General features: G+C 39.4%; 1 pseudogene; it reads left to right on the top strand.

The window, feature by feature from the left end:
• Positions 1–274: 274 nt before the first annotated feature.
• On the top strand, positions 275–1,210 carry LOC105989477 (annotated as a pseudogene).
• The last annotated feature ends 10,345 nt before the right edge of the window (positions 1,211–11,555 follow it).

The raw sequence follows: 11,555 nt of genomic DNA, 5'->3' as shown, positions 1-11,555 counted from the left end.
GGAGGAGGATGCAATGCTTGGTAAGAAATGTACGCATTATCCTGCCCATGCAATTGTAACCCCTCTGTACAGTATGTTCACAAATAAAATAAAATTAAAAAAAAATAATGTGCAGGTATCTTTCTGTATCTGACTTCTTTTACTGAACATAATGTTCTCTACCCCATCCATTTTGCCACAAATAAAAGAGTTTCATACTTCTTTAAGATGATAATATCTTAATATCCTAATTTCTCTTTTGTTCTCTAGGTTTCACAAGGTTGCTCAGAATGCAATGGTACAGAATTACACTAGCGCCACAGAATTTCTCCTCTTAGGCTTCCCTGGTTCCAAGGAACTGCATCATATTCTTTGCCACCTTCTTCTTGCTCTACTCAGTGACAACAGTAGTGGGAAATACAGTCATCACCACCACCATCTGTGCCAATTAGCACCTGCAGTCTCCCATGTACTTCTTCCTCAGCCATCTCTCTGTCCTGGAGATCTTGCTGACTTCCACTGCTGTTCCTCTCATGCTTCAAGGAATGCTACTGACAAGGACTCAGCTGATACCTTTAGCTTCATGTTATGCATAGCTCGATTTGTACCTGGCTGTGGGCAGCTCAGAATTGGTATTATTAGGTATGATGGCTATGGACTGCTATGTGGCTGTATGTAACCCTTTAAGGTATGATATCATCATGAGCAGCTGCACCTGCATCTGCATGGTCATTGTGTCATAGGAATTTGGGTTCCTTTTTGAAATCTGGTCAGTCTATGCCACATTCCAACTCACTTTCTGCAAATCAAATGTAATGACCCTTTTTACTGTGACCGAGGACAATTGCTCAACCTCTCCTGTGATGACACTCTTCTGACAGAGTTCATCCTTTTTCTAATGGCTGTTTTCACTATCATTGGTTCTTTGAGCCCTGCAGTCTTCTCCTATACCTACATCATCTCCACCAAGATCCCCTCAGCCTCTGGCGGAGGAGAGCCTTCTCCAGCTGTGCCTCTCACTTCACCTATGTTGTGATTGTCTATGGCAGCTGCGTCTTCCTCTACGTGAAGCCAAAGCAAACGCAGGCAGCCAAACAACAGGACAGCATCACTGCTGGTTTTAGCGGTGGCTCCTTTTCTGAATCCTTTCATCTTCACTCTCCAGAATGAAACATTCATACAGGCCTTTCAGAGTGGTGTAAACCACTTCTATCAGCTTCTCAGGGATTAACCCTCTTATGCAGAAAACCCTGACCATGAGCACAAGTAATCTGAAAATGCTAACTCAAATCTGAAAAGATTATTCTAATAATCAAATAATTAGTGATGTTCTAGGGATGTTAAGTGACTCATCATGTCCCAATTTGGCATTTTACACTATTTGCACACCTGCAGATGAACAGGGCCCCAGGTACACTACATAAAGACTGTGTAATAGTGACACTCTCAGCCCTCATTTTATCATTTTAAATGGATATAAAAATTCACAATTTTATAGCTATGCTACATTTCACATATTAAATTTGAAATGTGCTTTTTAGAGCCCTCAAACCTGTAAACAGCCAGGTTTGATACATTGTGAAGAACTGACACAAATGCTTAATTTTATGCACATACACCACCTTCTTTCATACAGTTCTAGTCTTGTTTGGTGAGGGTGGGGGGTTATTCACAGGACTTGAACACGGGGTCTGGGCCCTATCCCAGAACTTTTATGCTCAACGCTAACACTCTACGACTTCTGGTTTCTGGTGGTTAACTGGAGATAAGAGTGTCACTGACTCCTGCCCAGGATAGCTTTGAACTTCCATCCTCAGATCTCAGCCTCCAGAGTAGCTAGGATTTCAGGCGTGAGCCACCAGGCCTGGCTCAGTGGTATCTTCTGCAGGGTAACGCTCACTATTTCTTCCCTGAGTGATCCCAGGTCTAAACCCAAGCTTCAACCCCTCTTGCAGTTCTTCCTACAGTGTCCGATATTAACAGCACCTCTCTAGCCATCTTCCTGACTGGTAGCTGGGAGAGTGATCCTACTCTATACCACCAGCTCCTAGCAATCTCAGGGCTATATACATGTGAATACGGGTATATCTTTAGTTGGTAGACTACTCAAGGTTTGGGAGGAAGATCTTAAAAGTGTCATTTTCTTTTCTAATTATTTACATTATCATACCAGCCCCAAATTTCGGAGGATAATGGAGCTGAGTTCTGAAAGCTAAGGGACAAAGGAAAATTTGTCATGCCATGATATGAAAAGAGAACACGGAAGAACCACAGGCTCTGCCTGGTCTCTATCCTCACACCTCACATGCTTCAGCTCTGCTGTGGGACCCTCTCTCTCCCTGCTCATCGTATTCTCATTCCACACACTACCTTTCTTAGTGTTGATTCTGTTGTATTTCCCAGATGCATTTATACATTCTTCTTTTCTCCTCCCTTCTCTTTTAAGGACTAAGTTTGCCAATCTCACCTCTGTGTCTACACTGAGATCTTCTAAGGAATGTTTCAGTGCCAGTATTTCCCCATGTTAGTTCTTGTTTTTGTTTTCTTGATTCTGCTTTCTTGTGGATAGAATAGGGATTGCTTCTGTATTGTTGTATAAATAGTTATACAAGTTAATGTACCCAATGGATACTAGAAGGTGACTTCTTAAAGAACTATGGGACTGATATTTGCTGTATTTATAAAACTTTTAAGAAGTATAAGGATATTTTGTGTCATTAAAAGCTCTCCAAGATACACTGCTCATGCTGCAAGAAACACAGGTTTTGTTTAAATGTTAATTTTTGTAAGAAAAAAATAAAATTAGTATGTATTCATTCATACTTGTGTATATTTGCATGAAGTACAGTTTGGGATGGGATGTAGAAAATTAGTTCCCTTGGGGATATGGTGACTGGAAGGGGACTTAGGGATAGTGCCAGGATATGGTGACTGGAGGGAGACTCAGGAATAGTGCCAGGATATGGTGACTGGAAGGAGACTCAGGAATAGTGCCAGGAGAGCTCTCTGTAGCGCTTTCAGCCTTATTTCATCATATCTTATTTCAAAAAGCAAGATAAGTCATCTTGCTTTTAGTTAACAAGGAGGTTTGTTTTTTACAGGCTTTTAGTATGACTAGGAATTATGAAGTAAATGGACACCTGAGCTCAGAAAGTGAGAGAAAAAATAGAGAGGAAATGGAGTTTTCTTGTCCTGGGCCATGGGCTAATTTTGTAATGACACAGAAATATTCTACAGGTAGTTATGCTCATGTCTATATGTATTGGTAAGATTCCAGGTCTAGGAAAGAAAAATCTACAGAAACATCTTATCACATCACATAGCAAAGATTACTAGGTCATATTAAAATGATCAAGAAGATAATTATAGAAGACTTTATGAGAAGACTTATACTAGCCCAGGATCTTTAAAAGAAGTTGCTTTTCAAAAAAAAGTGGTAATTGTAATCACTTAGAAACTATCAAATACATTTACAACCATGATTTAATTATATTTTGGATTAGTCAGCTTCAAAAGATGATACTCATTACCATTCCAAAGTCTGATAAAGCCTTTGAAACTACCTAGTGGCTTATAGAAAAATATTAAAAATAGATATATCCAACTGTACAACAAAGATGTAATTGACATACCTCAAATTTTGGGAAACCCTATGGTCAAAATATCTGACTTCTTCAACTAGCAGATTAAAAAGACGTGAAAGATCTCCTGGGCAAACTAGATTTCAATAGCACATTAAATTTAAAAAAAACTGCATACGACTGTTTGAATGATAAACCATTAAAGAAAGGAAGTGACTGCTTAAAAGTTGAGCTCACAGTACAATCAAGGGCATGAACACCATCGTTGGAATAGGATCACAAAATGGGCTTCTGGGGCTACTATAAAAGGTCTCTTGCTTTATCTGGGTATGATTTCAAAAGTGTTCACATGAAACAATCCCATTTCCTAGTTGGCTCAAGCTATTATAACAAAATTCTATTGTAAAATTCTATATTTTTTACAGTTCTGGAGGCTGGAGCTTTAAGGTCAAAGCACTGGTAGATTTGTTGTCAGGTGATAAAAGAAAGGGCAAGGAAGGATTCTGGGCTCTTTTATATGGCATTAAGTTCATTCACAAGGGCTCTATTTTTGACATAATAACTTCCTAAAGTTCACATACCCAAATACCATAGATGACATGTTATATTTCAATTTATGAAAAGTTTAGGGAAAGTCAAACAGCAGTCTTTAACAACTCTTGCAACTTTAGCAATAGTAACAGGTAGAATAATCCAAGTAACCAACTAAATAGTATTGCTTAGATTTTAGACTATAAAATATTTCTATTGTATAAATATTTGATATAAAAATAACTGATTAAATAAAAGACTTATTTTTTTTCCTTTTTCCTAGAACTTTTTGGGCTAGAACTGTTATAGTTCTAAATATTAAATCCAGGCCCAGTCATGGTAGTACATATCAGTAAGTCCAGCCTCTTAGGAGGTAGAAGTAGGAGGATCACAGTTCCAGGTAACCTCAGACAAAAATTAGGCCACTATCTACATATCATATATCATATATCATAGGTAAGCAAACAAGTAGGCAGAGGTCTGGGATTCACAATAGGTACATACAAACAGCACGAAGTCTATGCCAACTCAATATAGGATATATCCTGACTACATATGTATCTCTTCTAAGTATGTGTTAAGAAACATGGCAGGGCATTCATAGCAGTTTTACAAAAAATATTTTTTCAAGTACATTGTGATATTTGTGCTTTATATTTTTTAATTTTTAAGCTTTAGCAGGGATTTTTTTAGCATAACAGTGTTATGTAGGGAGAAATAGAAAAGGATATATTTCATGCTCCTGTGCTGCAGCTAATGGAAGTTAAAGATTAAATTTGAATATGCTATACTAGGAAGTGGCGCTATGGCAAGAGTGCTTGCCTTGAGCTAGAGAGCTAAGGGGGAGCACCCAGGCCCAGAGTTCAAGCCCCATGACCGACACAAAAAATCCAAAATCAACAACAACAACAAAAAATATGTTATACTGTGTACATATGACCATATAAGATGATGTTAAGAGAAATGAACCCCAAGGACACTAACATCTTTTTTCTTGCTTGCTATTGTTTCTAATGTATTTATAATGTACCATGTGATTTTTTTTGTTGCTTTGTATGTTCCTCCCCCACGGTATAACCGCAGTTTTCACTGTATTTGATGTTCATGCCCTGAATCTTGTATATACACTTCTCTAATTTGGGGATGGGAAGGAAAAAAACAAAATGCTTGAATAAGGATACAGGTTGACCCATTGTAACAAATTAATACACAAAACACTATCTTGAAAATGAACTTTACAACTTTGGTGGGGGGGGTAGTTGTGGAGGTGGGAGGAAAGGGTAGGGGGCAAATAAAGGAGGAGGCGACAATGCTCAATAGGAAATGTACTCATTACTTGCTCATGTAACTGTAACCCCTCTGAACAGCATTTTTACAAGAAATAACGTACAAAAATATTTTATACAAATGCACATATCTTTAAATATCTAGTAATTTTGCTATGTAAACAGAAATAACCACTGTTGCCCTTTTTCCCTCCTTACCCATACTACCACTTGCCAATAATATTCAACCATTTCTTCTAGCACGTATTTAGCAGCAATATGGGTATGTAAATATTTCTTAATTTATTGTGTTTTCCTTATAGTCAATTAAGACCTTATTTAATTTGTGTGTGTGCTCGTGCACACCAGTACTGGTGATTAAATTCAGGGCCTTGCGCTCTCCCACTCAAGGTGGGCACTCTGACACTTGAGCTACACTTTCACGTCTGGCTTTTTGAAGGATAATTGAGAAGAGTCTAGAGGATTTGTCAGCTCCAGCTGACTTTGAACTCTTGACCTTTAGGCCTCAGCCTCCTGAGTAGCTAGGATTATAGGTCTGAAACACCAGTGCCTGGCTCTTATTTAAAATGTTGGCTTGCCGGGCGCTGGTGACTCACGCCTGTAATCCTAGCTACTCAGGAGGCTGAGATCTGAGGATAGCGGTTCAAAGCCAGCCCGGGCAGGAGAGATCGTGAGACTCCTATCTTGAATAAACCACCAGAAAACCGGAAGTGGCACTGTAGCTCAAGTGGTAGAGCACTCGCCTTGAGCTGGAGAGCTGAGGGACAGCGCCCATGCCCAGAGTTCAAGCCCCACGACCGACAAAAATGAAAATAAAAATAAAAAATAAATAAAATGTTGGCTTGTGCATGCAACTTTTTCTTCTCAATTTGCAAATATCCCAAACCTAACAATACTTTTGCCACATGCTGTGGTTGTGGTCTGTAGCTCTTTCCAGAGGCAACCCTTCATAGTTTTTCCATAGGCTGTTCCATCTCTTCCTTCTCACTAAATCCGTTGTCTCCCTCAATTTTCTTCCTAGTTCTGATGGAACAAAGCAAATTTCTAAGAGCAAACTCTTAGAAGGCAAGTTGAGTATGTGGATGGTTTGGCCAAATTGTAAAGACTAGGTTGCATGCTTCCACTCCATCATATTAAAAATTGTTTATTCTTTTCCTTGGAATTTAAGTTCTGAGGTAGAGATGCTGTCTGCTCTCAAAAAAGGTTATTAGAGCCAGGTGCCGGTGGCTCACACCTGTAATCTCAGCTATTCAGGAGGCTGAGATCTGAGGATCACGGTTCAAAGCCAGCCTGGGCAGGAATGGCTGTGAGACTCTTATCTCCAATTAACCACTAGAAAACCGGAAGTGGTGCTGTGGCTCACGTGGTAGAGCGATCGCCTTGAGCTGAAGAGCACAGAGACAGCACCCAAGCCCAGAGTTCAAGCCCCACAACTGACAAAAATATTGGTCATCCTTAATGCTTAATCCTCTGTCTTCTGACCCCAGTCTTATTAGGCTATGTGGGAGCTACTTTGACCCTCTGAACAAGTGAATGTGATCTAATTTGCATAAGAGAGGGAAATTAGCTAGACCTGTATGTTCTGGGAGGAAGAGAGTGGAAGGCATGAAGAGAGGACTGTTCCAGGAGACAGGACTCCTCTGAGCTCTCTCTAGCACTCAAAAAGTCATGGCAGAGGATACAAGTATGAGAGTCTTAGGCAACAGGGATTTGGAAAATTCAAGCTTCTGGTAGTAGATTGAGTCTTGCAAAATGTGTTTTAGCAATTGCCACCCAACCTCCCTCTATTGCCTTTCCATCCATACCTCCCACCTCTATAAGTACAATTCTACAGTCAGATCGTTTTCCTAACATCGTAGGAGAATATACAGTTTTTGTCTTTTTGTGTCTACCTTATTTCACTCAATATAATATACTCAGTTCTAGTCACATTGCTGCAAAAAAAGAATAGCCTAACTTAAAATAGGCAAATGATATGAAGGATACTTCTCAATAGAAGACCTAACAAATAGCCAGCAAATGTATGGAGAAAAGGCTCAATACCTTAGCTACCAGGGAATAAAAAACCAGCCCAGAATGATATATCCTATCATCCCATTTAGAATGGCTATTATCAAAAGACAACACATAACAAGCATTAATGACGATGTGGAGAAAAGAAAATACTCATACAGTACTGAAGAGAATGTAAAAATAGCGTAGAGATAGGTTGGAAGATTCCTCAAAAAACTAAACCACTATACCACTTCCGGTTATATAATCAAAGGAAGTTAAATTATAACACCAGAGATAACTGCCTGCTCATGTTTATTGCTGCATGGTTCATATTGGCTAAGACATGGAATCAGATGCCCACCACTAATAAATGGATAGTGCAAATGTAGTTTATATGCATAATGGGATATTGTTCAGCCATAACATAAATAATGTCCTATCATTTGTGACAAAATGGGAGGCCTTTCTAAATCAGGGACTCCTTTTCTCCACCTGAAAATTTTCTCTGCCCTGACTAACAAGGGACTAATTATTTCCTTTCTTTGAAACTTTTTAAGGAATCAAAGTAATTGTCTCCTTAGAGACAATTAATTAATACATCAGAACATAAAATGACTCCAATTTTTTCTCGAGAGTTCTCTGTAGCTGTTCCAATTCTGAATTGTTTCCTTCTCATCACAAATCAAACACACCAACTTTTCCATCTTGCTCTCCTTTTCTGAAGTGATAAAAGTTCTTGTTGGATAAACAACCTATATTATCACACATCATTACACAGAAACAATTCTTTTTCATGGCCTAACAGAAGATAAAATTTATTAGAGTGGTGCCTCACAACAATAATCCTAACCATTGAATAAGCAGAGATTGGAAGGATCCTGGTTCAAGGCTAGCCAGGGCAAAACATTAGCAAAACTAAGGCCAGGCACAGTGGCGGAAGCCTGTAATCCTTGCTACAAGAGGGGCAGAGATTGAGTGCTCACAGTTCACAGTCCTCAGGGGCATAAAAGTGGGCAAGACTCCATATCAACCAATGGCTAAGCACCGTGGCATGCCTGTTTTCCCAGCTCCAAGGGAAGCACAATGCCCATCAGGACCATATAGAAGCACTAGTAGGAAGATCGTAGCTCAAGGTGGCTTAGGCATAAAATAGGTAGGGATATAAACGTAGGTGCATCTTTCCAAGGCTCTTGAATTTTATATAACATTTTGCAATATTATCTCATGGTAAACAGTAATAATTTCATGGTAATTGTTGAAATCTCATTAACAAACATAAAGTAACTCAAAAAGATACAGCTAATGTTCCAATGAAGGAATAAAATAGAAAATAAAAATTTTCTAATAATACAAAAGGAGGTAAGAAAAGTAAAACAAAAATGTAGATAAAACAAATTTAAGGATGAGAAAATGGAAAAATATAAAAATCATATTCTCTGTAAATGAACTACTCTAATTCTATGATATATATTTACATGTGCCATACCATAAAACAAAAACAAAGACTGAAACTAAGATGGTGGAAGGATTTGGAAACCTGGCAGTATTGTTTTCTATCAGAAAGAGCAGCATTCAGGTCAAGAAGCATTACCATATGCATAGACCACCCCATGTTTCAGGACCATCTCCACACATCAAGGGCTTTGACTTAGTCACACCTTCTAAGTCTTTTTTGTCTTGAAGTCCACAGGTTCTGGGAATTCAGCTATGGCTATCTTTTGATGGTGAAGCACACTATTTAGCTTGTTGCACTTTTTGTTAAAAGTTTTCCCACAGGGCTGGGAAGGTGGCTCAGTGGTAGAGTGCTTGCCTTGCATGCTCGAGGCCTGGGTTCGATTCCTCAGCACCATATAAGCAAAAAGAAAAAAGCCGGAAGTGGTGCTGTGGCTCAAGTGGTAGAGCGCTAGCCTTGAGCTGAAGAGCTGAGCGACAGCGCCCAGGCCCAGAGTTCAGGCCCCACGACCAGACCCAAAAAAAAAAAAAAAAAAGTTTTCCCACAGAGGCAACTCCTACCCTACATGCTCTCACTGAGGAATGCTTCCTGGAAATTTTCCCACAAAATAAAAAAGAATGTATAGGTCTCAAATGTTTACGTTGACTAAAGAAAGGAAAGAGTACATCTTCAGGTGAATATGTCCCATAAGTATTAAAACTCTGAGTAAAAAAATTGCCTGGTTTCCTCACGGCCTTTCCCAGCTAATTTCTCCTTAGCACCAACACAAAGTTGGGATTTCTTTAAATACAGATTTTGATTATGGCATTCTGGATGGCTGTAGGGTGGAGTCTTGCAGTATAGGTATCATTTGGTGTCTGGCATCTTCCATTTACTTCTTGTTGTATATATCAGGAGGTTGTTACTTTCCATTACTGAGTAGCACGCCCACATATAAATATACAGTTGAGTTTCCTTATGTGTGCTAATTATAAAGTTGACAAGAATGGAAATACTGAATTATTGTTTCCACAGAAAATATAGGAATAGGATACTACAAGCCTCTGATTACATTTTTATCAACCAATCAATACCTACACCTATATCTATTTTTATGGGGGCTTCTTTATAAAGAAAACATTGTTGATTCACTAGTATTGAGCTCACAGTCAACAGCACAGCAATTAATACCCATCAGGCATAACGTAGCCTTCTTGTATTTAACCATGATGTATGCTCATGGACCACTTTAATCAGCAAACTTACTAAAAACACACACAATCGTGTAAGGTAAAAGGCGACATTAAAAACAGTCATTTGTAGAATGCAAGCAGAAACAAGCTAGAGCATTGTCTCGTTCCATCCCACGTGTACCAAGTGACAGCGTGCACACATGTGTGTCAGCAGGAGACTTTGAAAGAACTGCAAGTATCTATTTTGAGGTGACAATAAGTTTTAGTGATTAGGTAAATTCACAGGTAAAGAATCTCTGCATAGGGCTGGGAGGGTGGCTTAGTGGTAGAGCGCTTGCCTTGCATGCCTGAGTCCCTGGGTTCAATTCCTCAGCACTACATAAGCAAAAAGAAACAAAAGCCAGATGTGGCGCTGTGGCTCAAGTGGTAGAGTGGCTAGCCTTGAGCTGAAGAGCTGAGGGACAGTGCCCAGGCCCAGAGTTCAGGCCTCACAACTGGACCCCCCCCAAAAAAAAGAATCTCTGTATAATGAGGCCCAACCAAACCATTGTGTCAATTATCACTTACAGTGTGTCATCATAAACTCAATTAAGTTGCTCTGGACATTCTAACAGAAATCTCTGTGAAGCTGTTTTCCCTTTTTTAGGCAAATAGCTAGAATTGCTGAGCATAAGGCATATATATGCTATACTTGAAAGAAACTGGCAATAGTCTTCTAAAATTGGTTTACTCTTTTGTGTTCCTTCCTACTGAATTACTCACCTGACCAGTGTGACCTGACACACCGCTTAGATGATATCTAAAGAAACCGATATATAATTGTAATAGTGAATCACCTGAGTAACCCTCTCACTCCTCTTTCTTCTAGCAGACTATAGAGAGCATTGACTTTCAGGCCACAAATGTGAGAAATAGGCTGTCAATGTCTCACTGGCTTTGTTATATAGAGATATTGCTGATTGGAGCCACCTCAGTTCAAAACAGCGATCTAGCCAAGATAATTTCCCTCTCCCCATTTCTCCTGGTCCTCCCTGAAGGTGACAGGGGATGAGAAAGTAGCCTTTAACTATCTGTCCCTTTTCTCTGGTGAAAAGAGGCTCTTTATATCCTAAAACTGAAAAATTAGCCATTCCTGTGAAACAGAATTTACCATATAAGTTGTAGATTTTCTAATCAGCAATCAGTAACCCAATCATTAACTATTCTGGCCTATTTAAGCCTTGTGCTTGCAACCCCTGTACCAAATGGTCTCTTTTGGAACCAGGCTCCATCTTCTTGGTTGACTTAGCTTTCCAAGTAATTCTTCGTCCTTGCCTGACAAGTTGTTCTGGAGTCAGTGGTTTTTCTGAGTGAGGCGCAATGAACCTGGCTCATGGTTACATTCTCTGAATGAGAGGAATTGGTTCTCAATAAGGATTCTCGGAAAAAGAGTTCATCTCCCTCAGACTTCCTCATTTGCAAGTGGGCTTCCTTCACATTTCTCCAACAGTGATCACATGGCACAATAGAGCTCTCAGAAGCCAGCAGCCAAGTGCTGTAACAAAGGCACCAGGGCGAA

Source organism: Dipodomys ordii, unplaced genomic scaffold (assembly GCF_000151885.1).
Source record: "Dipodomys ordii isolate 6190 unplaced genomic scaffold, Dord_2.0 Scaffold56, whole genome shotgun sequence".
Lineage (NCBI taxonomy): Eukaryota > Metazoa > Chordata > Mammalia > Rodentia > Heteromyidae > Dipodomys > Dipodomys ordii.
The sequence above is the reverse complement of the archived record's forward strand: the minus strand, read 5'-3'. Positions and strand labels throughout refer to the sequence as shown.